The 26353-nt window shown below is 48.0% G+C and overlaps 1 long non-coding RNA gene across 5 annotated transcripts; it reads left to right on the top strand.

The window, feature by feature from the left end:
• The first annotated feature begins 9985 nt into the window (after window positions 1-9985).
• Window positions 9986-25339, top strand: LOC120751327 (uncharacterized). 5 transcript variants are annotated; one of them, XR_005700390.2, is made up of 7 exons: window positions 9986-10030; window positions 12977-13213; window positions 13350-13464; window positions 13929-14032; window positions 14667-14762; window positions 21761-21887; window positions 24746-25339. It is a non-coding gene; the product is annotated as an uncharacterized LOC120751327 (long non-coding RNA). The 5 variants fall into 5 exon arrangements; XR_005700392.2 differs by lacking the exon at window positions 9986-10030 and adding an exon at window positions 10759-10996 and having other exon boundaries at window positions 12977-13106; XR_005700388.2 differs by lacking the exon at window positions 9986-10030 and adding an exon at window positions 10759-10996.
• Window positions 25340-26353: the final 1014 nt, after the last annotated feature.

The following is a 26353-nucleotide window of genomic DNA, read 5'->3' as shown; positions in this document are numbered from 1 at the left end:
GATCTTCTCCATCGTACACTGGATGGTAGCAGTTAGTACAGGCTTTTGTTTCATAGGTGTGCTTTATGCACATCATCAGTACGATCCCTCCCAAGAGTCCGGTATGGGCCATCCTTCCTGGATCTCTTGCTCCACCCGGCCTTGCCTCTTGGAGTGGAGAGGTCTCCTCAAGAACCCACTTACATGCTTCCACTTCCCTTCCCTATTAATTTAGTTGCCCTTAGAGAATGTTCTGTAGGAGATCTATCTTTGTTTTCAAAAAAAACCTTATACTTTTTTAATTTATCTATTACTTGAATTTGTTTAAACTGCTACTTATAAAACTTAAAAACTTTTAAAATTAACATATAAGAAAACTTAAACTTATTTAAAACACTATTTATAAAACTTAAACAATATTTAAAATTAATACAAAAAAACCTTAACTTTTTTTTTAATATATCTATTACTTAAACTTATTTAAATTGCTACTTAGAAAACTTACAATCTAAAAATTATTATATAAAAAGAAACCTTAAACTTCTTAAATTCTTACTTATAAAACTTAAACTATATGTAAAATTAATACAAAAAAAACTTTATACTTTTTTTTTTAATATATCTATTACTTAAACTTATCTAAATTGCTAATTACAAAAAAAAACTAATTTAGGTTTACATAAATTAACTCTTATTGTGCCCCCCCCCCCCCCCCCCTTTTTTTTTTGAGTCTACTGATTTGGGGAGAAGCAACTGAAAAAAAAAGGTTTTCACAGTCTCTGTTATCTCTTATTTCTTTTTAAAAGTCAATTTTAAGTCTTTCGGGTGTGGTGTTACTGTCCACTCGGTTTCATCCGGTGAGGGTGCTGAACTCGGGTTCTCTCCAGGAGGGGGTACTGGCCCTTTAACTCTGGTGATGTGGGTCCATCCTTTTTCTTCAGTGCGCACTGCTGTGTGAGTTGTTAACAGTACTTGGTAGGGACCTTCAAACTTCGGGGTTAGCGGGGTATTAGTCCACGTTTTGATCAATACCCAATCTCCAGGATTGATATTATGCACGTTTGCATCCAAAGGGGAAGTTTGAGGAAGACAGCCTTTCTTTCTGAGATTTTCTAGGGTTTGTCCAATGGCTTTTAGATATTTTCTAGTGACTTCCTCTCCTTCCAGGTAGTCTTTAGAACTATAAGGAGATAACAAAAAGGGAAGCCCGAATAACATTTCATATGGTGACACTCCTATATCTGCTCGTGGCTGTGTTCTGATTCGTAATAATGCTAGGGGTAAGCATTTAAGCCAATTTAGTTGAGTTTCTGCTATTAGTTTAGTTAGTACATTTTTAATGGTCTTGTTCATTCTTTCTACTCTGCCTGAGCTTTGGGGATGCCATGGGGTGTGTAACCTCCATTTTATCCCTAAGGCTTGTGTTACCTGTTGTAGAATTTGTGCTGTGAAATGGGGCCCTCTATCTGAATCAATATGATTTATCAGCCCATACTGAGGGAGGATATCTTCTAATATTATTTTTGTTACTACTTCTGCTGTTTCTCTTTTTGTAGGGAATGCTTCTACCCAGTGGGTAAGGTGATCTATGATCACTAACAAGTGTTTGTAACCTTGAACAGGGGGCATCTCAGTAAAATCAATTTGCACATTCTGGAAGGGCCTTAAGGCTAACTCCCTCCCTCCAGGCTCAGTCTTCCTCATAACTTTTTGATTTATTTTCTGACATATTATACATCCTTGAGTAACTGCTTTTGCTAATTCGTGTACTCCAATACATAGGTTTTCCCTTAGGAAATGATCACATAACCCCTGGGTTCCCCAGTGGGTTAGATTATGTATTTCTTGTAAGTATTTTTCGGGCTAGGGCTTTATTCAAGAATTTCCGTCCGTCAGCTGTTAACCACACTCCGTGTTCCCCCTGGTGTAATCCTAATTCTTTTATTGCTTTCTGCTCTTTTTCACTAAACACCTGCTCTATCTCTTCTTTTTCTTTTCTTGGTATTTTCTCTAATTTGAGGATTTTTACTGGTTCTCCTGGTTCTAAAGCTGCCTCTCTGGCTGTTTTATCAGCTAACTGGTTTCCTCTTATCTCGGGCATATTTCCCTTTTGATGCCCTTTTATGTGAACTACTGCAATTTCTACTGGTTTTTGTAAAGGTTTTAACACTGACTTTATTAATTCTGTGTGTATTAAGTCTTTCCCTTTTGAATTCAAGTATCCCCGTCCTTCCCAAATTTTCCCAAATGTGTGCACAATACCAAAGGCATATCTAGAGTCTGTGTAAATGGTCCCTTGGTCATCTTCAAGTAAGTCCAGCCCTCTCTTTAGTGCATATATTTCACAGCACTGTGCTGACCAATTACTTGGTAACTTTCCCTTTTCTAAGACTTCCATTTTCTCTCCCTCAATCACAGAGTATCCGGATGTTCTTTTCCCTTCCACCACTCGGGATGACCCATCTGTGAACAATACTCTCCCATATGGGAGGGGTGTGTCTTCTAAATCTTCTCTCACTTTTGTCTGCATATCAATGAGTTCTAGGCAATGGTGTTCTATCTCTTTGGTGAGCTCACCAGAGAGAAATTGGGCTGGATTTAAGCTTTTTGATGTTGTTAGTTCTAGGTTATCTGTATTTATCAGTATAATTTCATATTTTAGGATTCTAGAATCTGTGAGCCACTTTTGAGCTCTCTGGCTTAAGATTGTTTTCAAATCATGTGGAGTATGTATCTTTATCTTTCCCTGTAATGTTAACTTTTGAGCTTCTTCTATCAGAATAGCTGCAGCTGCGACTGCTTGGAGGCAAGCCGGCCATCCCCTGGCAACTGGATCTAACAGTTTTGATAAAAATGCTACAGGCTTTCGGTATCCTCCCCATTCTTGGGTTAAAACTCCATATGCTATTCCTTTCTCGGTGTTTACAAACAAATCAAACTCCTTTTTAAGATCTGGTAAGCTTAAAACTGGTGCTGAGGATAATTTCTCTTTTAGATCTTGTAGCTGCTTCTCGTCACTCTCTGTCCAATTCATTGGTTCCTGGTCTATTAATTTATCATAAAGAAATTTGACCCCTTGAGTGTACTTATCTATCCAGTGCTTGCAGTATCCAAACAGGCCTAGAAGTTTCCTTACGTCTCTCTTAGTTTTTGGAGGTGATATAGATACTATTCCTGAAATTCTTGCAGGGCTTAACCTTTTACTCCCCTTTCCAATTATGTGTCCTAAATAAGTGACTTCAGTTTCTACAAACTGTAGTTTACTTTGAGATACTTTTAACCCCTTTTCTCCAAAAAAGTTTAGAAGTTGTATACTTATATCTTTAACTTCTTTCTCTGTCTCCCCTGATATTAATAAATCATCCACGTATTGCAAAATTTGGACTCCTTCTTTGGGACTAAACTGTTCTAACAATGTTTCTAGGGCCTGTCCGAAGATATTTGGCGATTCCGTATATCCCTGCGGTAACTGCATCCACCTTAGCTGTTGTTTTCTTCCCCTGTCTGGATGTTCCCATTCAAAGGCGAACCAATCCCTACACTCTTCTGCTAGGGGACATGCCCAAAAGGCATCCTTTAAGTCTATCACTGTGAACCAGGTATGCTCTCTTGGAATTTTACTCAGCAAGGTATAGGGGTTAGGTACTACTGGGTGTCGAGCAATAGTTCTTTTATTTATTTCTCTCAAATCCTGGACTAATCTAAACTTTCCCTCATCTTTCTTTATGGCCAATATAGGGGTGTTATGAGGGGACATACAGGGTTCTAGGATATTCTCTTTTAAAAGATGCTCAATTACTGAAGCTGGCCCTTTCTTTCCTTCTGGTGACATTGGGTATTGCTTGACTCTGATGGCGGGGGTATCTTTTTGCATTTCTATCTTAATGGGAGGGATATCTAAACACCCATACTTTCCCTCTGTAGCCCACACTTCTGGATTTATCTCTTGTATATCCCCTTGGGTCAGTTTCATGATATGCACAACCATTTTTCCATCTTTTGGGATAACTCCTACTCCGAGCTGCACTTGTAAGTCTCTGCCTAGTAAATTGGTTTCTGTATGTGGTAAATAAAGAAAATCAGCTACACAATACTTTGAGTTCCCTTTTATCTCTACTCCTTCAGTCATTAATGCTCGAAAGGGCCTCCCTTCAGCCCCTAACACTTCACAAGTTTTTGTCCCGATTGTTACCCCTGTTGGTAATTTCCTTAAACTTGACCTATCAGCTCCTGTGTCTACTAAGAATTCATATTCTTCACTTTGGGGCCCCACATCAAAGTTTACTAGAGGCTCATCTTGTTGTTCCATGGGGTCCCCTATTTTATAGAGCCTCTGAGACCCCTAATCTTCCCCTTTCAGCACTCTCTCCAGGGCATCTTGCTCCCTTGCAATAGCTTCATCAAGGGATAATTTCTTACAGTCCCTTTTTAAATGCCCTATTTCACCACAGTAATAACAAGTTCTATTCTCTCCTGAGTTACTTCTTTTTAAATTTACCCATGGTGGCACTATGGGTGACTTTGGTTCTTTAAATGAGGGTCTTGGTCCTCCCTCACTAGATTTCAAAGAGGAGTTTCTCTGGTTTTCTGCTACTCCAGTACTTTCCCTTGCTACAGCTACCATAATGCGAGCCTTGGCTCCAGCTTTTTCTTCTTCTCTCCTCAAGTAAACTTTTAAGGCTTCCTTTAATAATTCATTAATACTTTTCTCCTGCCAATCTTCAATTTTTTTCTAATTTTCTCCGTATATCTGGCCATGACTTTGTTACAAACTGCACTTTTAGAATTACTTGTCCTTCAGGACTATCAGGGTCTATGCTTGAATATAATTGAAAATTTCTTTTTAATCGGTTTAGCCAAGTGGCAGGAGTCTCATCTTTTTCTTGGGACCCATCAAAAGCTAATTTAGTATTATTCCCTCTGGGGACAGATTCCCTTATGCCTCTTACTATCAAGGACCTATAGTCTCTCATATTTTGTCTTTCTTCTTCTCGATTTGGGTCCCACCCCAGGTCCGCTATCGGTAATTTATGATCTCCAGGTGGCCCTAACCTATTTTCCCTTTCCCAGATTCTGATACTTGCTGTTCTGATCATTCGTATTTCCTCAGGAGAGAACAAGATGTTTAATATAGAATTTAACTCTCCCCAGGTATAAACATTGGGTCCAAGGAATTGGTCTACCTGTGTGGCAATACCTATGGGATCTTCAACTAAATTTCCTAGCTCTTTCTTAAATCCTCTTACCTCAGAGGCTGTTAATGGGGCATTTACAAATCCTACCCCTCCAATCACTCCTCCCATAGGCACTTCTCTGAGGGGAAAAAGTCTTTCTGGCTTTAAGGCTTTTGACCTGGTGTTACAATAGGGTCCTTCACTTACATTATCAACTGATAACACTGTCTGGGCTAGGAATGCCTGGGGATTTCCAGGAGAATGGGATGACTCATGGGAGTCTGTAGGGGTTCTGGTTAACTCCCAATTAGGGGGTGGCAGGGGAATTGCTGTAGGTGAGGGGGAGGTAGTAAAATTTGTAGGAGGAGAAGCAGAGGATGGTACTGTGGGAGGAAGGGAGGCTAGGGAAGAGGTTGTGTTTTGGGAAACTGAAGGGGTTATAACTGGGGCTAAAGAACTTTGACTATTGGAAGGAGGTGGCAAAGGGGCTGTTGGGGGAGAAGGGGGAGAAGGTACTAAGGACTGGGGAGGAGAGGTGTTAAGGAGGGGTGATGATGGAACCACTGGGGGAAGAGGAAGAGAGGGTTCTGAAGGAGTTTGAGTTTGACTCGGGGAAGTTAGTAGGGGAACTGGGACAGGATTTTGAGGGACTTGGGGCACTTCTGGGTAAATTAGAGGGGGTAAATGGTCTAGAGGGTCCCATTTTTGATTAGTTTTCCTTTCCTCTTTCTCTTCCTTTCTTTCACACTTTTCTTTTTCTTTTAATTTGCAGACTTTTATATTCTCTACTCATGGCTCTCTTTTGCCAACAAGCAGCACAGGCTAACTGATTTACGTCTGGATCTTACTGAGTTCTTAGGTACTGATTTAACTGATAGCACATCCACTCATCATGTGTTCCAAACCATGGCCACTCTCCTGGTAATTTTAATTTTGGCCAGACTTCTGTGCAATAAAACACCATTTTAACCTGATCTAGTCCTTTTGTGGCTTCTAAAGAATCCCAGTTAGCTACAAGTTGTTCTAAGGGACTACCAGGTGGAATACTCTTCACTTTGTTCTTTTCCTTTTCAGATTTCTTCTTCTTACTAGTACATTGTCCCATTTTCTTTAAACTGGAAAAAAAATTCAAAGGTGCCCTCTACTGATGAGCAACACAGGTTTTTAAGCAAAAAAATTCTTCGGCCTTTCTCACTCTGCTTCAAATCTCCTGACTTAATTCTTGAACACTTCAACAAAAACTTCTAAACTTTATGCTTTTCTACTTTCTCCTACACTTTTGCTTTCATTTAGGGAACAAGCTCTCTCTTTCTACTCACTTTCTCTAACCTTCTTCACTTTCTTGGATGCTCACACTTTACTTACACCAGGGGCTCAGACTCTCTTCTGACCCCTTTGAGGTGAGTCCTAATGACCTCACCTCCTATGTACCCCCGTGCCTTGCCTCACCCCTGAGACTCTGGACACGCTTTGCGGCGCACGACAGGGTCCCTAGTACTAGCATCCCCTTCCGGGCCTCAGGGCCTTCCCACGCCTCAGCCCCCGCCGGGCCGGACACCTTCAGTCCAAACCCCGGACTAGACTGCCCTGTCACTAGTACCGTTCCCCTCTTCACTTTTTGAAACGGAGGTAAGAGGTCAAGACTCCGCACGGGTTACCTGGGGGGGTATCCCTTCCTTGTTTCCAAGGATCAACCCGAGCAGGGCCCGACTCCTTTGCCTTCCACCAGGACTGGCTTGGCTACTTCTCCCCAGCGAAGCAGCCTCGGCGAGAGGGATGAGTGCGTGTGTGCAGGATGCCCGCCTTGCCTCCAAGCTGATTCCCCACCCCGCTGTCCTCGGGCTATGGGTTTACGGCCTCCTCCCTGAGACCGCGGCAGCACACCCTCTCCGGTGCGTCCGGCTCAGTCCTGGGAAGCAGGGACTCTCATGAGCTCTCGGCACCCGCAGTGTCTGGGGACACCCTGTCAACCCTGGTACGGTTTTCCCACCCCTCCAGGGATTCCAAACTCTCCTAGGCTACTCTAGCATTTATGGGGGGACCTGCCCCTAATGCGTGCCACTCACACTCTGTTTTCCCCTGCATGCCCGGGGGGGTTCTTTCTGCCCCTAAGGAGACGCCTCACTCACCAGTTTCTTTCGCTTCCCCCTTTTCCTGGCCGGCCCCCTCGCGGGGGTCCGAAACCGCAGTACCGGGGGGTCCACACTCAGTTCCGGGGGTCCGAGCTGCCGGCCCCCAACTCACTCACACTCCCATTCGCACGTCTCCTTTACCCGCCGCCGGAATGCTCACCCTCCGGCGCTCCTCCTCATTGCCAGTCCCAGGCTGCTCCCGCTTCGCCAGCTGTCCCGGAGGTCCGAAGAGCGAGCGGCCGTCCCGTCTTTGGTCTCTCTTCAGGCGTGGCCAGATCCCGTGGACGAGTCCCCAAAATTGTTCTGGAAAAAAAAGAGAGAGAGTCAGAGACTTGCTCTTTTTGTATGTTGCTTTATTATCAAGCTTGGCCTTGGGGGAGAGCTTGCTTGCTCTCTTGGCAACGCGGAGAAGGTACACACAGCTTCGCTTCACAGCAAAGCTGGGGACTCCTACCCCCCCCCACAGGCTTTTTCCCCTTGCCGGGGAGTCCGTCTCGCGTTGCTGATCAGGGGTCATCCAGCGATGGGGGACTCCTTCTCAGGTCACGGCGACTAAATAAAACTGCTTCGGTGGACCCCCGTACCTTTTGCACTAGTCTAAAGTGCGACTTCAGTCCTGGATTTTACTTTAGTTTTCTGCTTTTCAGAGTCTCTTGTTCTTGAGTTGTTCCCAGAATTCCAGTGTTCTTTTTATTTGCATATTCAGACACTATCCGGCGAATGGGAGCAGAGATACAGGTAATAAGGTGAATTCTTAATTAACAAACAAATAAATAAGGTGATAAATCAATATTAAAACAGGAATAAGGCAAATTCTTTATACAGAACTAGCATTAACAATCTTAATGAAATTACTTAACAATTAAGTAACTAAAACATAGATTATTCGAATAGAACTTATTTATAACAACAAATATAATAAATACTAAAAATTTGCTATATTGCCTACACTCAAAGCCTTTTTGGTTTGAATTTGGTGAGTGGCAGTGTTCTGGTAGTTGCGCTTGGGGGTCTTTTAGGCATTTCTTTGACGGGATTTTTGGGCACGTTCTTTTTTGTCTCCGTTCTCTGCCTGTCCCCGAGCCCGGGCTGTGCGCTTGGGGCAGTGCTGCCACCCTGTGGGCACAGAGAGGTACTGCAGCTCCCCCTGTGCCCGTCCCCACCGCACGTTGGAGGCCCGGACTGTGAGCACGGTGCAGTGCTGCCACTTGACCTTCCAAAGATGGCGGCAAAAAGGGCGGGTAAAAGGCAAGGACCCCGGGTGCGTCTAGCCAGCTGCCTACTCACGACCGTGACCACAATGCCACCCGGGGCGCGATTTTCCGGGATGTTTCGAGGCGCGTGGGCACGGGCTGGGGGCTCAGCGGTGTTGAGGGAAAGTTTCGGCAGTCGATTTAGTCAGGCATCTAAACGACGAGCCAGGGGGGCCTTAGTGGTTTTGTGCCACTCTCAAGATGGCGGCAGCTACAGAGTACCTGACCTTCTGAAGATGGCAGCAAAAAGGGCGGGGAAAAATCGAGGACCCCAAGAGTCGTCTAGTCAACTGCCTGCGGGCTATCCTGACGCAATTTTCTGTTGCACTTCCAGGTGTGCGAACACGAGCTGTGGGCTCAGACTTGCCGTGGGCACTTTCAGGGAGTCGATTTTAGTGAGGCGGCTCTGATAGGAGCCTATGGGGGCCTTAGGGGTGCCAGAAAAAAAGATGGCCCCCTCACTGGAAATGACTTCACCCTTAATAAAGATGGAGACGGGTAAGGGGGAAGTCACATGATGCCACTCCCAAGAGGGCGGTTGGGCGTGACATGCCTGACCTTGCAAAGATGGCTGCAGAAAGGGCAGGAAAAAGTCAAGGACGCCGAGTTTCGTCTAGCTGACTGCCTGCGTGCTATCCTGACCATGATGCAGCCCAGGCTCGATTTTCCACAGCATTTTGAGGTGGGGGGGATGGGATGGGGGCTCAGTGGCACCGCAGGCAGGCGGGAGCTGGGCCTGCGCTGACAGGCAGCGGCGGGGATGCCCGGATCGGGCAAGGTCCCACAGCGCCCAGCGTCCCAGGAGTGGTCCCTGTGCTGTGCCGGGCACCCGTCCCTTCCCCTCCCTGCCACTGCCCGCCGTCCCCACTCACCCCTCTGCTCCCACCCTGAGCCAGCTGGGAGTGGGGGGTGCTGTTCACGTCCCCGGGAACTGCTGCTGCCACCCATAAAGGACTCGCAGCAGCCTCGTGTCCTCTGGGTTTGCAAGGTTTGAATCGGCTTTGTAGCAGATGTGCTGTGAGGGGCTGGGAGTGCTTGGTTTCCTGGGTGGGGAAATCTTTGAAGTAGCCAAGCTGAGCAGTTGCTGGGATTTCCAAGCTCGGAGTCCCCTGGGATTCTTAAAACAATGTTTAAATAGTTATCATGGAGTTGAAGCAGTGGCTCCAGTCGATTTGTTAAGAGTGGCAGAAACGGGTTTTCGCCTGCAGGTGTGTTGGGGCTGTCCCAGGGTTCCGGCAGCGCCCCCTGCCGGCGGTCGGGCAGTGCTGCAGCTCCACCTGAGGCTCCAGGAGCTCTGGGGCGGGGACGCCGTGCACCTGTGGGGGGCGGGGCGGGGGGCCCTGGGCGCACAGCCCAATCAGCGCTGCGAGTGCCTCTGCGCATCGGCCAATCACGAGCCGGGGGGGTGTTTCTAAGGGCTGGTGGGAGTTGGTGTTTGTGGCTGTGCCTTTGGTGTGTGATGGCCTTCTCTTCCCTTGTGCTGTTTCATGAGGTAAGTGTGTGGTTTAACTCAGTTGTTTGAACTGTGTTGGAGTCAGTATGTTTGGGCGTGTGGTGTGGTGCGGTGCAGGGCCGATGTTGGGTGGCCCCAGCTGAAGCTGTGTTTCATGCTGGGGGTCTCTTGCCTCCCCCAGGAGGCAAGAGTTGCTGTAGCTTGGCTTTTTCCTGGTCATTATAGGGCTGAAGTGGTGCTTTTTGTATCTTCTGCATCAGCTTCTACCCTTGGTTTGGGTTTCCTGTGGCTCTGGTAGAGTGCAGAGGGTTTTGCTCTCTGCTGGGCCAGATAATTGCTTTGGGAAGCTCCTTTCTAGACCAGAATTATGTCAGCTCTTCAGGCTTCTCCAGTGAAAGCCCTGACTCCTACTTGCAGTGTGGAATTGGAGCCTGTTGGGCAAGGAAGGGGAGACAGAGCCCTTCCTGCCCTAATTCCTCTAACCTGTACATTTTTGCTTTGTCTGTGGTTCTGGCCAGGGTTCGTGTTTGGGGCGGGAGCTGTGAAGTTTTGTTCCCTTTCCAGGTGGTGTTGCTGTATCCCTGCTTAGGGCAGGGAGCATTGGAGTGTTTCTGTTAATTCAGGCTCCTCCTGAGGGATGGAAGTTACAGACTGAAAAGCTTGCAGGGAAGAGTGACTCAGCACTGTGATGTGGTTACACAGTGGGGTGAATGAGAGAGAAAAGCAGCACCCTGAGCAACAGCTTGTCAGGTCATAGTCTGGTTTAAGCCAGTGTTTCTGTGCTCTTGGCTTTCTTGTAATTTTCCTGTTAAATTGTAGCTCTGCCTTGGAATTTCTCACCAAGTATTTGTGCAGAGTTCATTCCTCCTGCTGCTTTACCTTCAATCCAGCATGCTTGCCTGAAGGCCCTCAGGCAGCCCCTGGTTCTGTGCTCTGTGTTTGGCTGGTCAGCGTTCTTCTGCCAGGTGGTCCCCTCCTGCAGTTCATTACCTGCCTGGGTTAAAGGTATGTGTCTTCTGTTCTATAGAAGAATTTCCTGCCGTTTTCACTGTTTGTTTTCACAGAGCAAGATTGGGTTTTTCTTCTTGTGCTTTGTACTTAAGGATACATCCAAAGTGCCCTGTAGGTTCTTGGCACACAGTGGGAATTTGGTGTACTTGTGTGCGTGGGATCTTGGGTCACACTTATGGAAGCGTGAAATCAGCGCTTGGATTGCTCAGGATATGTAATGGGAAATGTGTGTTAGAAGTGACTGTGGCTAAGGACTGCTCTCCTGTAGCTCTGCGGCTTTGGCAGAGTGGTTGAAGGGTTTGTGAGAGCAGACCAGGGAATGGACAGATCAGCCCCAGGAGGTGAGTTTTGCTTCTGTTTCCAGAAGGCTGAACCCATTAGTGAATGAAAAGTCTGTGGCCAGAGTGTGTAGTAATAATTGGGGGGGGGGGTGTTTGGGGTTTTTTTTTTCCTTTTCTTGAGGTGACTTGTAAGGGTAGGACAAGAGCTGAGGCAGAGCTTGTTGGGACCCTGACAGAGAGGGAGAAGCAGCAAATGGAGTCGGAAAAGTATTGTCCTTTCTGTACCTGAGAAGCTGGATAAGACCATGAAATCAGACCTATGGTCTTGTTGGGGAGTCCACAGTCCAAGGGAACTCCTGGATTGCTCCTGAAGCCCTGGCCAGGCTTTGGGCCCAATCCACGAGGAAGCCGAGCCCGGCTGTTGCCGCACTGGACGTTGTGTCTGCCTGTTGCTGGCACCCAATTGTCTGAGCAGGGCCCTGTCCCAGCACAGTCGGAAGCCTCTTTGCCTGCGGGTGGACGCACCCATGGGAATTCCCGGTTGTGGGAAGAGGCTGTCCAGTGCTTGGCTGGGACAGGGTGTTCCCAGCTCACAGGCTGTGGTTCTGGAGGGTGGTGAAGTCTCAGGGTCCCTGGTACTGTGTCTCAGTCCCTGCAAGGCCGCTGTCTTTGGTAGCAATGGTGAGGGGCATTGCAGGGCTTTGTTGTTTGGAGTTCTTTGCTGCTTTGAGCTCTGGTGGATGAGGCTGGATTCCTGAAGCTGGTGTCTGTGTCTTTGCTGCTGCCCCTGCCCCCTGGCCAAACACTTCTACTGTCCAGTACACATCCTGGGACCTGCATGGATGCTGCATGGAATATTTACAGAAATTTGATCCTGTGAGTTTTAGATGAAAACCGTGCTCCTTTTTGAATCTTGTAGGAGGGCAGGACTGGAACATGGCAACTCAGAGGAATTTTCCCACAGCTGTTTGCATCTGTGCTGTCCTGTCTTTGTTCTTCCTGCGCTGTTGGAGGCGGGACTCATTTATTTGGGTTTTTCTTTTCCATGCCTGGGGACATAGGTGATTTAGGCTCAGCCTGAAGGAGTTTCCCAATGGAGTTTGTGATAGTTGCTGTTGGGTTTTTTTTTCCCAGAGCAGGTTTATTTAACTTTTCTTTCATGCAATAAACAGTTGAAAATTAGCTTCTTACAGGAATTGGCAAGAGAATTAGGCAGTGTTACCCTTCTTATTCTGTGGCGCTTGATTCTGCTCCGAGTCCCTCAGTACCTGAGGAGTCCAAGGTGTTCAGGTGTGACAGCGGTTGGAAAAACCTGTTGTGTGTGAGGCAGCCTGTTGGGAATAGTGCTGGGTTCTGGATTTGGAAGGGTTGGCTGGGTGTGGATCATGGGATGTACTGTAGTGAGAGCAGTGTGCTGTGGGGATGGGCAGGGCCTGTCTCTTCTCTCTGCCAGGGGCATTGGAAGAAAACCTGCTGTGCAGACTGAGCTGATTTGGTGCCTTGGCTCTCCTGTTTCCCTAGTTTTTCCCCAGGAGTGGGAAGGAGAAGCTGTTCCTCTGCTTGAGCTAAAAGTCTGCCTGGATTTTTGCCCTCCTCCAGAACTGTTGAGTTCTGTTGGTTCTCCTGACTTGGGCCTCTAAAGGGTGGGGGAAGAGGATTTTTGTCTCATTTTGTGCTTCTCTGTTGGTTTCAGCTCCTGCTCAGAAAGTGAACGTAACCTTGTCTTCTCCAAGTCACCGACAAGCACGTGACAAAGAAGGGGACCCAGAAGTTCTCGGGGCCCTGGCAGCGAGAGCAACAGCAAATGGTGTTGGAGAGTTTCTGTGAGCCCCTGTTTATGAGTCTTGTTTGGGGTTGTCCCTTTGTCCCCTCTGGAGGCGCTCCTTGAGTGTGTTCAGGCTGTGCCACGTCTGTCCCCGGCTGGATGCAGGTGTTTGTCCTTTCCAGGAGAAGCCCTGGGGGGGCTTGAGGGCTGCCTCTGCCCTGCTGCTGGCCGTGGAGGCACAGCTGGGACAGGGCAGCTCCTCCGTTCCTTGGTTCCACAAACTGCCGTGTTTCTCCTCCAGGGTGTTCCAGGTGCTGCAAGGCTTTGGTCAAATGGCTGGGAGACACTGGACCCTTGATGAGCATTGACTGTGCTTGTGGAGGGCCTGGCCACGTGGGCATTCCTGGGAGGAAGAGGTTTGTGAATGGAATGGCCGACTTGTGTGAGACAGGGGGTGAACTCTGGCTGCCTGGAGGCTGCAGCTGGGCCTTTGAGGGGATGAGAGGCAAATCCTGCAAGGAGCTGGAGCCTCTTCTCCTGCTAACGGCCCTCCCTGACACACCTGGCCCAGCTGTAAAAGTTTCTTTTCCCTTAAGTGTTTCCTTAAGGAATAGTTTCATCCTTTCATATTGCTGTATGACAGCAGATCGTAAGAACCCAGTGGCTGCATAGCTGCTTTCCATTGCAGCCAAATGGTTTGAAATGAAGCCTGTAGGTCTATCTGTGTATGTGTTTGCAAACAGGGTTCTTGCAGTCTTTCACTGTAAGCCACCCCAAAGAGATTTGTAAACAAGAATTGAAGTAGCTCTGACCTTGCTGGGGATGGAAGCACCACCTGTAAAACAACAAGGCTGTGTTTCTTTTATCTCTTTGCTCCAAGTGCCCTGTAGTGAGTGCAGTGACCCCTAAAGTTGGAGAGGTGCTTGGGATGACACAAGGAGGCTTTGGAGAAACCATTTTCCAGACTCACACTTGTGTTGAAAGGTTGGTCTAATGTTTGCTACTTTGGCCCATTTGGAAGGTGTTTTCTAGTTTGAATGGATGCTTGAGTTCTCAGGCACTATGTTCTAAGCAAATCAGTGTTTTCTATGACATGATATCATTTCATGTGACTTGTGCTCATGTTTTATTTCATTTGGTGGAGACGAGTTGGTTTCTGTTTTCATGCCCTGTGTTTAAAGCTGGTGCACCTCTGTTGACCCTCCCACAGGAAGCAGTCCAAGTGCACAGTGGTTAAGTGGGTGGGCTGTTGTCTGAAGAATAATGTATTAAATCTGTTTGTGTTCCTATTGGCACACTGTGAAAATGCAGTATGGTTGTGGACGCGGGCACACGCTTCTGGAGGTGTAAAAATAAGCACTAGGATTGCTTTGAAAACACAATAGAAATGTGTGCTAGGAGAAATCACCTGTGGATAAACTGCTGCTCTGTTGTAGCTCTGCGGCAGTGCTGAGTGTTGCAGAGTGGCTTGAAGGGTTTGCGAGAGCCGACCAGGGAACGGAGAAATTGGCTCCAGCGGGGTGAGGAGTGTCTGCTTCTCCTTCCAGAAGGCTGAAACCCACCACTGAGCCCAAAGCCTGTGGCCATAATTAATAGTAATGATTGTGCCTTTCTCCAGGTCCCTGGCAAATGCCAGACAAGAACTGACACAGAATTTCTTGGGACCCTGGCAGAGAGAAAGAGAGAAGCAGCAAACGGTGTTGGGAGCGTTTCTGTGAGTACTTGTGAGATCATGGGCTTCTTACGGCTTAAGAAAGGATCTGGATAAGAAAACTTGTTTGACATGAAACCCTCATGTGGAACATCTGAACAAAGATGATGGGATGAGACTTCTTGGAACCTAGAAGTAAGTTGATGTGAGTATTTTTGATAGCAGCAGAGCATCTGGAAGCCCATGTCAGAAGACTGTGCAAGGTAAGTGCAGAGCTGAATGATATAAGGAGGATAACATCTGGGGCTGTGTTTGGATTTCTCAAGGCCTTGTAGATTCCTCTCTCCAACCACCACTTGTCAGTCGAGCTGGATCAATATCCTTCAGTGACCATCAGTGTCTGGTGTTCCTGGCGTTTTAGTAGCTTGAGTTTTGCCCAAGGAAGAGCATCCTGGTCTTGCTCTGGTGTTGAGACAGCTTAGTGCCCTTTTGGACCTTCTTCAAGGAGTAGGAGGAGCCTGGATTTGTGTTTCTTGGATTGTCTTGACCTTCAAGACAAGGACTAAAGGGGCATGCCAAGGCAGTAGGGGCTGCGCTGGAAGTCAGGAGTGGTTTGTGCTCTTCTGTCCTGGTTCTGCTGAAGAGATGGCTCAGGGCTGCTGAAGTGCTGAGGGCTGCACAACAGGCCTTTGAGCCAAAGCTGAGCTCTTGATGAAACCTTCCAGCCTAATGCTGTGTTTGTATGCATTCATGAACAAAGTCTACAGGATGGTTAGTGTTAGGGTCTAGGTATCTGCTCACTAACAAAACAGGGATTGACCTTTCTGTAACTGAGAGGCTGGACAAAGCCACAAAATCAGACCTCTTGCCTTGCTGACAGCTCCTGGGTTGTTCCTGAAGCCCTGGCCAGGCTTTGGGCCCAATCCACGAGGAAGCCAAGCCCGGCTGTTGCCGCACTGGATGTTGTGTCAGCCTGTTGCTGGCATGCACTTGTCCAAGCTGGGCCCTGTTCCAGCACAGTCGGAAGCCTCTGCCTGCGGGTGGATGCACCCGTGGGAATTCCCGGTTGTGGGAGAGGTTCTCCAGTGCTTGGCTGGGACAGGGTGTTCCCAGCTCGCAGGCTGTGGCTCTGGAGGATGGTGCAGCCTTAGGCTGTGACAGGTGCTGTATCTTAATCACTGTAGGCAATTGGCCAAACCCAGGCACCCATGCAAGTTGTTCCCTCGTTCTCTGCTGCTCTAGTTGACCTAAGGAGGCGGGGGGGGGTGGAAATTTAATGAGGGGTTCATAAGTTAGAACTGGGAGAAAAACACTCTAAGGGCAAGACAGGTTCAAATTTAGAGGTGTAAAGTTAGTCATTAACAGAGTCAGAGAATGATAGTGTGAAGTAAATTAAGCCTTTAAAACACCTTGGATTTTTTTTCCCCTGCCAGCCCCTTCCTATTTCCTACTGACAGGGCATGGGGTTTTTGGTCAGTTCATTATCTGAGTTTTTTTTCTGTTTGCTCAGGGAGAGGAGTTTTTTCTTTGGTATGCTTTAGGGTCCCTCCCGCAGGCCAAGAGCCTTTCCAGAGCTGTTGTGTCATGGGTTCCTCATGCCCAGGGTGCAGGTTTTTAGGGCTCGGTTGCTCTAGTTGGGAAGCAAGGCTTCTCTTTATCTCTAGAAGCAGGGGCCCTCTCTCTCTCTTCCTAGTCAGGTCTCCCACTGGCCCACTCTCTGACTTCCACCCCCTCTGGCATGAGTGCTTTCCCCACAGGCTGTGAGTGCATCTCTGCATCCTCTGTGGACTTGATGTAAACTGCCAGGGCCACAACTTGTTTCATCACAGTCCTCACTACAGCTTGCAGAGGAATCTCAGCTGTGACGAGCACTTTGGAGCATTTCTTCCCACTTTTTTCCATTAACCTTGGTGCCGCCACGTTGTTTTCCGGCACATTCTCACTTCCTCCTCTCCTGTGACCAGAAGAAAAGCTGCTGCCCGTAGGTGCTACTGCTAGAAGGTTTCAGCAGTTCAAAGATCCCTGCAGGCTCCCCCAGCAGCAAGGAGGTTGATCTCGTTTAGGCTCCGTGTCGGGGAGTCACTCGCCGTGTTTTTTCCGCAGCCATCGGGCGGGTGGCAGTGGCCACCAGGGCCCTGGTGCTGTTTAAGGCCTCTCCTGGTGCGTGTTGCCGGAGGAGAAGCTGCTGCTGCCAGCCCTGCCCTCCTGCCTGGGGCACGGCTGGCTGCAGGGCCGGGCAGGCCAGCTTTGCCGCCCTGCCTGGGGCGGTGGCCGCAGCGGCGCCTTGCCCTGTGCCACGCCGGGATGGGCCCTGGCACGGCGCCTCCCAATCCCTGGAACAAACTGCCCGTGGGCTGCTTTGATGTTCTTTGTCAACGGGACCATGAGGCCTTACCCACCTTTCTAATTGGGCTGGCGGCACTCCCATCTTCAGCAGTTTTTTGGGACATGTTTTATCCTTCTCTTAGCCTTCAGGGGAGAGGGAGACTGATGCCTTCTGATAATGGCCCAGCCATTAAAACCAGGTGAGGCAGTGTTTCTTACCTCTTTCACCACTCCTCAATCCTCTAGGGGGGCATTTCAAGGATGGCCTGGAACTGTTGCATCTGCCCTGGACAGCAGGCAAGCATGGACTCTTTGCTTCTGCTGGGCTCTGGACCACCTCCCCCCTGAAACCGCGGTTCCACCTACCTAGAAACCTGCAAGGAACGGAGTTCCTATTAAGGCTGAGTTGCCAATGGTGAGGCAGGAGGTAGTTGTTGGTAAGGTTTTTTTGTAATCCTCCTATTTTTGGGATGTCTTGTTCTCCATGAAGGTTGTGCATGATGAAGCCTGAGCACAGGTTTTGAAGAATGTGTGAGTTGAAATATGGAGGAAGGCTAGATGTGGGAGGTTAAGTCCGATGGTGACTATTATGAGGCCTAGTTGGGTTGAGGTGGAAAAAGCGATGATTTTGTTGATGTCGTTTTGGGTGAGGGCACATGTAGCGGCAAATAGTGTGGAAAGAGCTCCAAGGCACATGCACAGACTGAGGGCGGTTTGGTTAGTGTTAAATATAGGGTGGGTTTGGATAAGGAGGAAGATTCCGGCCACTACTATCATGCTGGAGTGGAGCAGAGCAGAGACGGGGGTTGGGCCTTCTATGGCGGCTGGGAGTCACGGATGGAGGCCGAATTGGGCGGATTTGCCTGTTGCTGCCAGAAGGAGTCCCAGGAGGGGGAGCGTGGGCGTTTGGGAAGGGGAGGAGAGTTGCTGGATTTCTCAGGGCTTTGAGGTGTAGGCTAGTCATGCTATGCAGAGAATGAGTCCAATGTCGCCAACTCAGTTGTAGAGGACGGCTTGGAGGGCGGCGGTATTAGCTTCTGCTCGGCCTTGTCATCAGCTGATCAGAAGGAAGGATATAATGCGCCCTCCTTCTCAGCCGATGAGTAGCACGAAGAGGTTGTTGGCGACAATTAGGATTAGTATAGCGATAAGGAATAGGAGGAGGTAGGAGAAGAATTTTGTGACGTATGGATCTGAGGCTATGTATCATGTTGCAAACTGTAGGCTAGACCAGGATACAAATAGGGCGATGGGGAAGACTGTGAGAGAGTAGAAGTCTATCTTTAGGCTGATTGGGCTTTTGAAGGTGATGATGAATTTTCATTCTCAGAGGGAAATGAGACTTTCCGTCCCTGTGTAGATGTGGATTGCTATCGGGATTAGGCTGATGAGGAAGGAGGCTTTTCCTGTATTTGTGATGGTGGCTGGGCTGTTATTAAGGTTGGGTGATTGGAGTGGGAGGATCATGGGGGTGGATAGGGTTATTAGGGTTAGTAGTAGGAGGGTGTTTAGGACTAGTGGCAGGTCCATTACTTTCACCTGGACTTGCATGGGGATGAGTGGCTCCTAAGGCCATTGGAGTACTGTTCTCCTTTGAGCGGAAGGGGGCTGAGGTTTTAGAGTCAGATGCAAGAATTAGCAGTTGTTGTTGGTTAAACCTCCCCTTGGCAGGTAAGAAGGTTTTAACTTCTCTTTTTAGAATCACAGTCTAATGTTTTGGTTCAACTATACTTGCATATGGGGGTGCCGGAGATGAGTTCAGGCTTGAAGATGAGGAGAATCATGGGGAATATGTTTAGGGCTCTGAGTAGATGTTCTCGTGTGGAGGAGGTTTGGACTGATGTGATGTGGGATGGAAGAGTGCCTCGTGGTGTCCTTGTTAGTATGTCTAAAGTGTATGAGGCGGTGAGGAGGATTGTCGCCCCTGTGAGGAGGTTTGTGAGCGAAGATCAGTTGAATGAGGCGATGATGATGGTTAGCTCTGCTCTGAGGTTAGTTGTTGGGGGTAGTGCTATGTTTGTTAGGTTTGCTAGTAGTCGTTAGGTGGCCATGAGAGGTAGGAGGGGTTGCATGCCTCATGTTAGTAGGAGGATTCGGTTGTGGGTGCGTTTGTAGTTGGTGCTGGCTAGGCCAAAGAGTATTGAGGAGGTCAGTCCGTGTGAGATGATTAGGATTATTGCCCCTGAGAAGGCTCATTGGGTTTGAATGATGGTTGCAGTGACAGCTAGGCCTATGTGGCTGACCGATGAGTAGGCGATTAGAGATTTTAGGTCGATTTGGCGCAGGCAAATGGTGCTGGTTATCAGTGCCCCTCATAGTGCAAGGGTAATGAAGGCGTAGTGGTGGTTGTTTGATGCTCATTTTACAAGGATGGTTATTCGTATAATATGCCGTATCCTCCTAGCTTTAGTAGCAGGGGGGCGAGGAGCATGGATCCTGCGATAGGGGCTTCTACATGAGCTTTGGGGAGTCCTAGATGTAGTCCCTCTAGGGGAGCTTTAACGATGAAAGCTATTAGGAGGGCGAGGCTTGATGCGATGCCTGTTCAGGAGGAGGTGATTGTTGGGTGTGAAAGTTTGAGGACTGGGAATTGTAGGGTGCTTGTTTGGTTATGTAGGTGGAGGATGGCGATGAGCAGGGGCAGTGAGCTGGCGAGTGTGTAGAATAGGAGGTAAAAGCCGGCATTGAGTCATTTGGTCCGGTTCCCTCATGGGGTGGTGAGGATCAAGGTCGGGATGTGGGTGGCCTCAAATGCGATGTAGAAGAGTATTAGTTGTGAGGCTGAGAAGGCCAGGAGGATGAAGGGTTGAACTATTGTAGAATTTCCCCATGAGACTAGATGACTGCCGATGGCAAAAGTGAAAAAGTCTGCTCTCTGGCACCAGGAGGGATTTTCCAGCTGTTGGGAAGGATGAAGCCAGAAAGCCCTATAAATATGATTGCTTAGATTCTGAGAATGTGAAACCTGTAACTGAGATAGAATTGAAAGTAAGTTTTGATGTTTGAGATGTATTAGATACTGGATCTCTGGGAAAACAGTAATGTGACCATCTGAAAGTTACCTGCAGCCAGACCCAGAGGTCAAATGGAATGTTCTGTCTCACCCCTCAATGTATGGTTCATCCCACACCTGTACCCCTCCCCTGAAGTATCAGGTATCTGTAACCCCATTGGCCCAAGTCCTGTTCCAGCCCACCTTGAAGACCCCTGATAAGGGGTCCCAGGGGGGCTGGACGCTCTCTTTGCTTGCACCCTTCCCTGAGGACTTTCCTCTCTTGGAATTTCCTCTCCCTACTTCTCCCTTCCCCCACCTTCCTAGGCCTTGCCACGAGCTGCAGCCTGGCAGCTCAGAGCAAGGCCTCCACATCCCTTACAATAAACCTCATCTTCTAAAACCCAACTTCAGAGATCTCTCGTCTGCATTCATCTACACCGTCCTGGAGTCCTCAGCAGGAAGAAGCATATTTCTACATCCAGCTTTGATTCTCAAGTCCTGCCTGCTTTGCTGGAGACCTCTCCTGATAACTGGCCAATGCCAGAGAGAGCTGGCCCCTCCCCCGTCGGGGCTTTTTCCCCAGGGGGCAGGGCCCAGAGGCACCACCCAGTAAGGGAGAAGCAGCAGGGGAAGAGAGTTAGGTTCCATTTCAGTGGGGGGGAGATGGGCAGTGCTGGGCAAGGACAAATGGAAAAAAACATTACAAATCCGATGCAATAGAAACCCAATGAATGCATTACAACAAACTATGATTACTGTTGTGATAAAAATTTGTTTGCGATTGGGGGTTCTTGTTCCAGGTGATTTTGGCTTGCTATGAGTATTAGAAGAAGGAGTCAGCACAATAGGACTAGTGGGGGTGGGGGAAGGGGGGGTGGAGATTTGGTCAATGGAGGTTCAAGGGTTTAGGTTAGGTTACACCTACCTAGAGCGACCTAGAACAGCGGTTCTAGATAGTACCTAGACCTGGTCCCTTGGGCTGGACCCCCCCCCCCCCAGTTGGAGGGAAACCCAGACTGGCTTTCTCCTGGAAACTGGAGTCGGCAAAGGGTAAAAGAAAACCAAGGCTGCATTGCTCACGGAGTCTGGATTGGTGTCACCTGCATGGAGGGAAAATCTGGACTCTACTCTGGGCAGTGAGTTTAAGTCTGTGTAGAATGCAAGTGCATAATTCAGGACTGATCCAATCCCACTGAAGAAGATTTTCCATCCAATTTGGTGAGAATGGGCCTCAAGTTGTGATTTGCATCCACAGCTCCCCAGTGTGGACTTTTCCTGTGTAACGCTGGCATCAGGGGCAGAGAAATGCTCTTGGAAATGAGATTCAAAGGCAGCATCTGAGACAATGGCCTTTCAATCTGGGGTTCAAATTTCAATGAAATAACTTCAGAGCTATCTGTTACAGAATAACTGAAATCAAATGGAGACAAGCAGATCAACATGGTATTGATTTCTTCTGGGGAGGATGTTCTACACCAATGATCCCTTTTCCTCATTTACTGAAGCTATCTCTGTGTTATCCCTACCTCTTGCTGAACCTGCACCCAAACTTTGCAATATGTGCCACGGGTGGATTAATTGAAGATAATTTTAGGGAATAAAGAATTCTTCTGAAGCACATCTCCACCTTTGATTTCCTCTGAAAACAGACCATGAACAGAAACATACTGAATCGGCATGTGGTCTGTGTATTATTTCTAAATCATTGATTCTCAAGTGATGCTTTCTGTTTTGTTTCCAGATTGAAAATGGAGTTGCTGAGATAAGTTTTAACAGTAAGAAAGCAGCAAGTTCTCTAGGGTTTGACAGTCTGTGAGCACTGGATGGGTCCTATTTATATATTGTGGCATCGGTGGTGGAGTCTATGGGTAAGTTGCTCTTGAATTGAAATTTGTCTTGATGCTTCTGCAAATGTGAATAGAACTAGAAAAGAAAGTTATGACCACACTGAAATGCAGCATCACATCGATGAGTTCAGCTGACAGTGTGAAGTGTTTTTATATCCACAAAGATTTACTGAACTTAAGTTTGCACTCCTGAGCTGTGAGTTTACTTTCAAAGGTGTGCTATTGCTGAAGAACAGATCCAATTCACGTTCTGCTATTTTTCCTGTCCTAAAACAGCATTTTAGTTGCTCTGCACCAGTTCCATAAGGAAGTATGCTAATGTAATATTAAAATGAAATAATGATGTGATGCTGCATCTTGTTTATCTGACATTAAAATCGAGGGCTGCAGCTGTAACTCCTGATTGCCTTTTTGTATGAGTGATTTAGTGCTCAAACTAAGTTCAGCAATCAGAATTAAAAAACAAACAAAGAAAAACACACAAGAAAAGAGGAAAAAAAGAGAGGCTACATTAGGAGAACATTTCCTCTCTGGAAAAACTAGAGACCTTTACTTAGGGCTGTTCCTTTTGCCAGCATCCCAAATGCTCCTACATTCCTAAAAAAAGTAAATTCCAGTATCATCTACCTTGAGACGTGGAAGACCAGGAAATTACACGTCTTAAATATCCACAGGGAACTGAATAGTTTTCCTGGGATGCAGAGTGCTGTCTCCAGCTCTGGGGCCTCCAACATGAGAAGGACATGAACCTGCTGAAATGACTCCAGAGGAGAAATAAGAGCTAAAGAACCTCTCCTATGAAGGCAAGCTGGAGGGCTGGGGTTTTTCAGCCTGGAAAAAAGGCTTTGGCAACACTTAGAGCATCCTTCCTGTGCTGAAAGGGGATTATAAGAAGGCTGGAAAAAAATATATACAAGACCTTGGAATGACAGGACACAGGGGAATGGCCTTAAATGGAAAGAGGGCAGGTTTCTATTACAGAACAGGTACAAATGCTGTACTGTGAGGGTGGCAAGGCAGTGAGAGGGGTTTTCCAGAGAAGTTGTGGATGCCCTGTCCCTGGCAGTGTTCAATGTCAGGTTAGATGAGGCTTTGAGCAACCTGGTCTAGTGGCAGGTGCCGCGACCACAAAAGGGAGGGGCTTGATGAGCCTCAAGGTGCATGAGTGGAGTGCATTCAGTGCCATGTTCTCTAGGCCAGGTGTTGATAAGGCTGTTCTTGAAGTGGGTCCCGTTGTCTGACTCGATTCTCTCCAGGGTTGCCATGTCTCCACAGGATTTGCTTTTCAAGGCCCACCATGGTGTTCCGGGCAGTAGCATGAGGCACAGGGTAGGTCTCTAACCATCCAATGGTGGCTTCCACCATGGTCAGCACATAGCGCTGGCCTTGGCGGGTTTGGGGAAGGGTGATGTAGTCAATCTGCCAGGCTTCCCCGTACTTATACTTGGACCTTTGCCTGCCATACCATAGCGGCTTTGCCCGCTTGGCCTGCTTGATGGCAGCACACGTCTCACAGTCATGGATAACCTGAGAAATACTGTCCATGGTTAGATCCACCCCTCGGTCTCGTGCCCACTTATAGGTGGTACCCCTGCCCTGATGACCTGAGGCGTCATGGGCCCATGGAGCTAGGAACAACTCTCCCTTGTGTTGCCAATCTAAGTCTATCTTGGACACCTCTATCTTTGCAGCCTGACCTACCTGTTTGTTGTTCTGGTGCTCCTCGTTAGCCCGACTCTTGGGGACATGGGCATCTACATGGTGGACTCTCACAGGTAGCTTCTCGACTCGACTGGCAGTGCCCTACCATTCATCAGCAGCCCAGACTGGTTTCCCCCTACACTGCCAGTTGGCCTTTTTCCACCTTTCTAGCAAAGCCCACAGAGAACTGGAGGATGCCAATCAGTGTATCCGTGACTCGGTGTAGAGGTAGAGCTTTGGTCCCTTCTGTCTTTCAGCAATGTCCAGGGCTAGTTGAACAGCTTTGGGTTCAGTTAGTTGACTTGATCCACCCTCTCTTTCAGTGGCTTGTGCAACTTGCAGTGTGGGGCTTTATAGGGCTGCTTTTTACTTCTGGTTTCTCCTTAGGATGTGGCAGGAACTATTAGTGAAAAGAGCATAGCATGTTTCTTCAGCTGGCAGTTGGTTATATGGTGGAGCTGCTTTAGCACGTGTCACTTGTTCCTGCTCCTCTCCATCTGTGAGATGAATGTTTTGACTTTCTGGCCAGTTGGTAATTACTTCTAAAATCTCAGGGCGATTTGGGTTTCCAATACGGGTGCGCTGAGTAATGAGGGCAAGCCATTTGCTCCATGTGGCGTCGGTGGCGTGATGGGTAGAGGGAACCTTTCCTTTAAACATCCACCCCAGCACTGGTAGTCGGGCTGCCAGGAGGAGTTGTGCTTGTGTGCCAGTCACCTCTGAGGCGGCTTGAACTCTTTCCTAGGTGGCCAAGATTTCCTTCTCTGTTGGAGTGTAGTTGGCTTTGGACCCTCTGTAACTTGGGCTCTAGAGTCCCCAGGCACCTTCTGCCAAAGGCTCTAGGACAGGCCATTGTTCCCAGCTGTAGAGTAGAGCACATTCTTTGCCTCTGGTCTTATCCTGACTGGGTCAAAGGCTACCACACGAGCGACCTCCTGCTTGATCTGGGCAAAGGCTTGTTGCTGTTCAGGGCCCCAGTGGAAATCGTTCTTCTTGCGGGTGACCAGGTAGAGAGGGCTCACAATCTGGCTGTACTCAGGGATGTGCCTTCTCCAAAAACCTATGGCGCCTAGGAAAGCTTGTGTTTCCTTCTTGCTGGTCTGTGGAGATGTTGCAGTGGTCTTATTGATGACCTTGGTGGGTATCTGATGCTGTCCATCTTGCCACTTTCGTTTCAGGAACTGGATCTCTTGGGCAGGTCCCTTGACTTTGCTCTTCTTGATGGCAAAACCGGCTTCCAGGAGAATGTGGATGATCTTCTCTCCTTTCTCAAACCCTTCCGTTGCTGTGTTCCCCGACACAATGATGTCATTGATGTACTGTAGATGTTCCGGAGCCTCACCCTTTCCCAGGGCAGCTTGGATGAGTCTAGGGCAGATGGTGGGGCTGTGTTTCCACCTCTGGGGCAATCGGTTTTAGGTGTACTGCACACCCCTCCATCCTCCAGGGGGCCGTTTTCTGATTATGGGCCAATGGGGCCCACCAGTGACATGACACATTCCATCATCCCATTGTGAGATGCTCCAGCCAGTGGGGGAGGAGCCACCTGTTCCTAGCTAGATCAAAACTGGGACTGAAGAACATAAGGTATCCAATTTTTCCACTGGATTGCCAGAGGAAGACCGGACCCATCTCGTCACCACTGGACTTTCTACAGGACCGTCTCTACTCCCCAGAACCACATCTGTTACTCTGGGAGGAGTTATTTGGACTGCTTGCGACACCCTGACCATCAGGGTGCCAGGTCATATCCCTGACTCTGTCAGGGTTGTCTAGGATTTTTGGTTGCTACCTTGCTTGGCTTTTTTATACTACTATATTTCTCCTTTTTTTTTTTTTTTTAAATTAAAAAAAAAACCCCTTTCCTAGTAAAGAACTGTTACTCCTATTCCCAAATCTTTGCCTGAAAGCCTCTAATTGCAAAATCATAATAATTTAGAGGGAAGGGGGCTTACATTCTCTTCCATTCCAAGGGAGGCTCTAGCTCTCCTTAGCAGACAAGTGTCTTTCAGAACCCAGACACTGAATAACTCTGTCCTTTATGAGGGAGTTATGGCCACCTATTAAAACAAACAAAAAACCCCTGAAGCTGATGTTTTTATTTGCACTTTATACTTCTTTGGGGGGAAAAAAGGACCTGGTTTCATGACAGATGTGGATATCTGCTCTGGGGGCCAGGACAGCTGCATGTCAGGGATGTGATGGGTAATGGGCACCACTGGTTGATGCTATGTGCTTGCCTACCTGGACTGGTCAATGCTGCTGCTGCTGGGATTTGAATATTGCCATGGAGCTTCTGTGGACACGGAACAGTCCTTGCCCTTGCAGGTGGATCTGTGCCTCCCCTGGAGGCTCTGATTTGCCCTGGATTGGCGGAGAGAGAAGATGCCAGGGAAGCCACAAAGCCTCCACTTGCTCCTTTTTTTGCCAAGTACCCTGGAGTGAGTGCAGTAACCCTGAGGATGGAGAAGGCCTTGGGATGAGGCCGAGAGACCTGGGGAAAGCATTTTGCAGAATGATACTTGTGTGGAAAGGTTTGTCTAATACTTGATGGTTTTGTTCATATTGCGTGTGTTTTCTTATTTGAATGAATATTTGAGTTCTGGGGCACTGCATTCAAAGGCAAGCAGATCTTTTCTAGTGCACAATATCCTTCTTCTAATTATTTTCTCTTTGATTTTGTGGGGCAAAATTGGGTTTTGGTTTCATCCTCTGTACATAAGGGCACAGGAACTGCACTGACTCTTCCACACCAAGAGTTCCACGTGCACACTGGGTAATTGGAG

This window comes from Hirundo rustica, chromosome 3 (assembly GCF_015227805.2).
Source record: "Hirundo rustica isolate bHirRus1 chromosome 3, bHirRus1.pri.v3, whole genome shotgun sequence".
In the NCBI taxonomy this organism is placed as follows: domain Eukaryota; kingdom Metazoa; phylum Chordata; class Aves; order Passeriformes; family Hirundinidae; genus Hirundo; species Hirundo rustica.
Note: the sequence above shows the minus strand (reverse complement) of the source record. Positions and strands in the feature narration are given on the sequence as shown.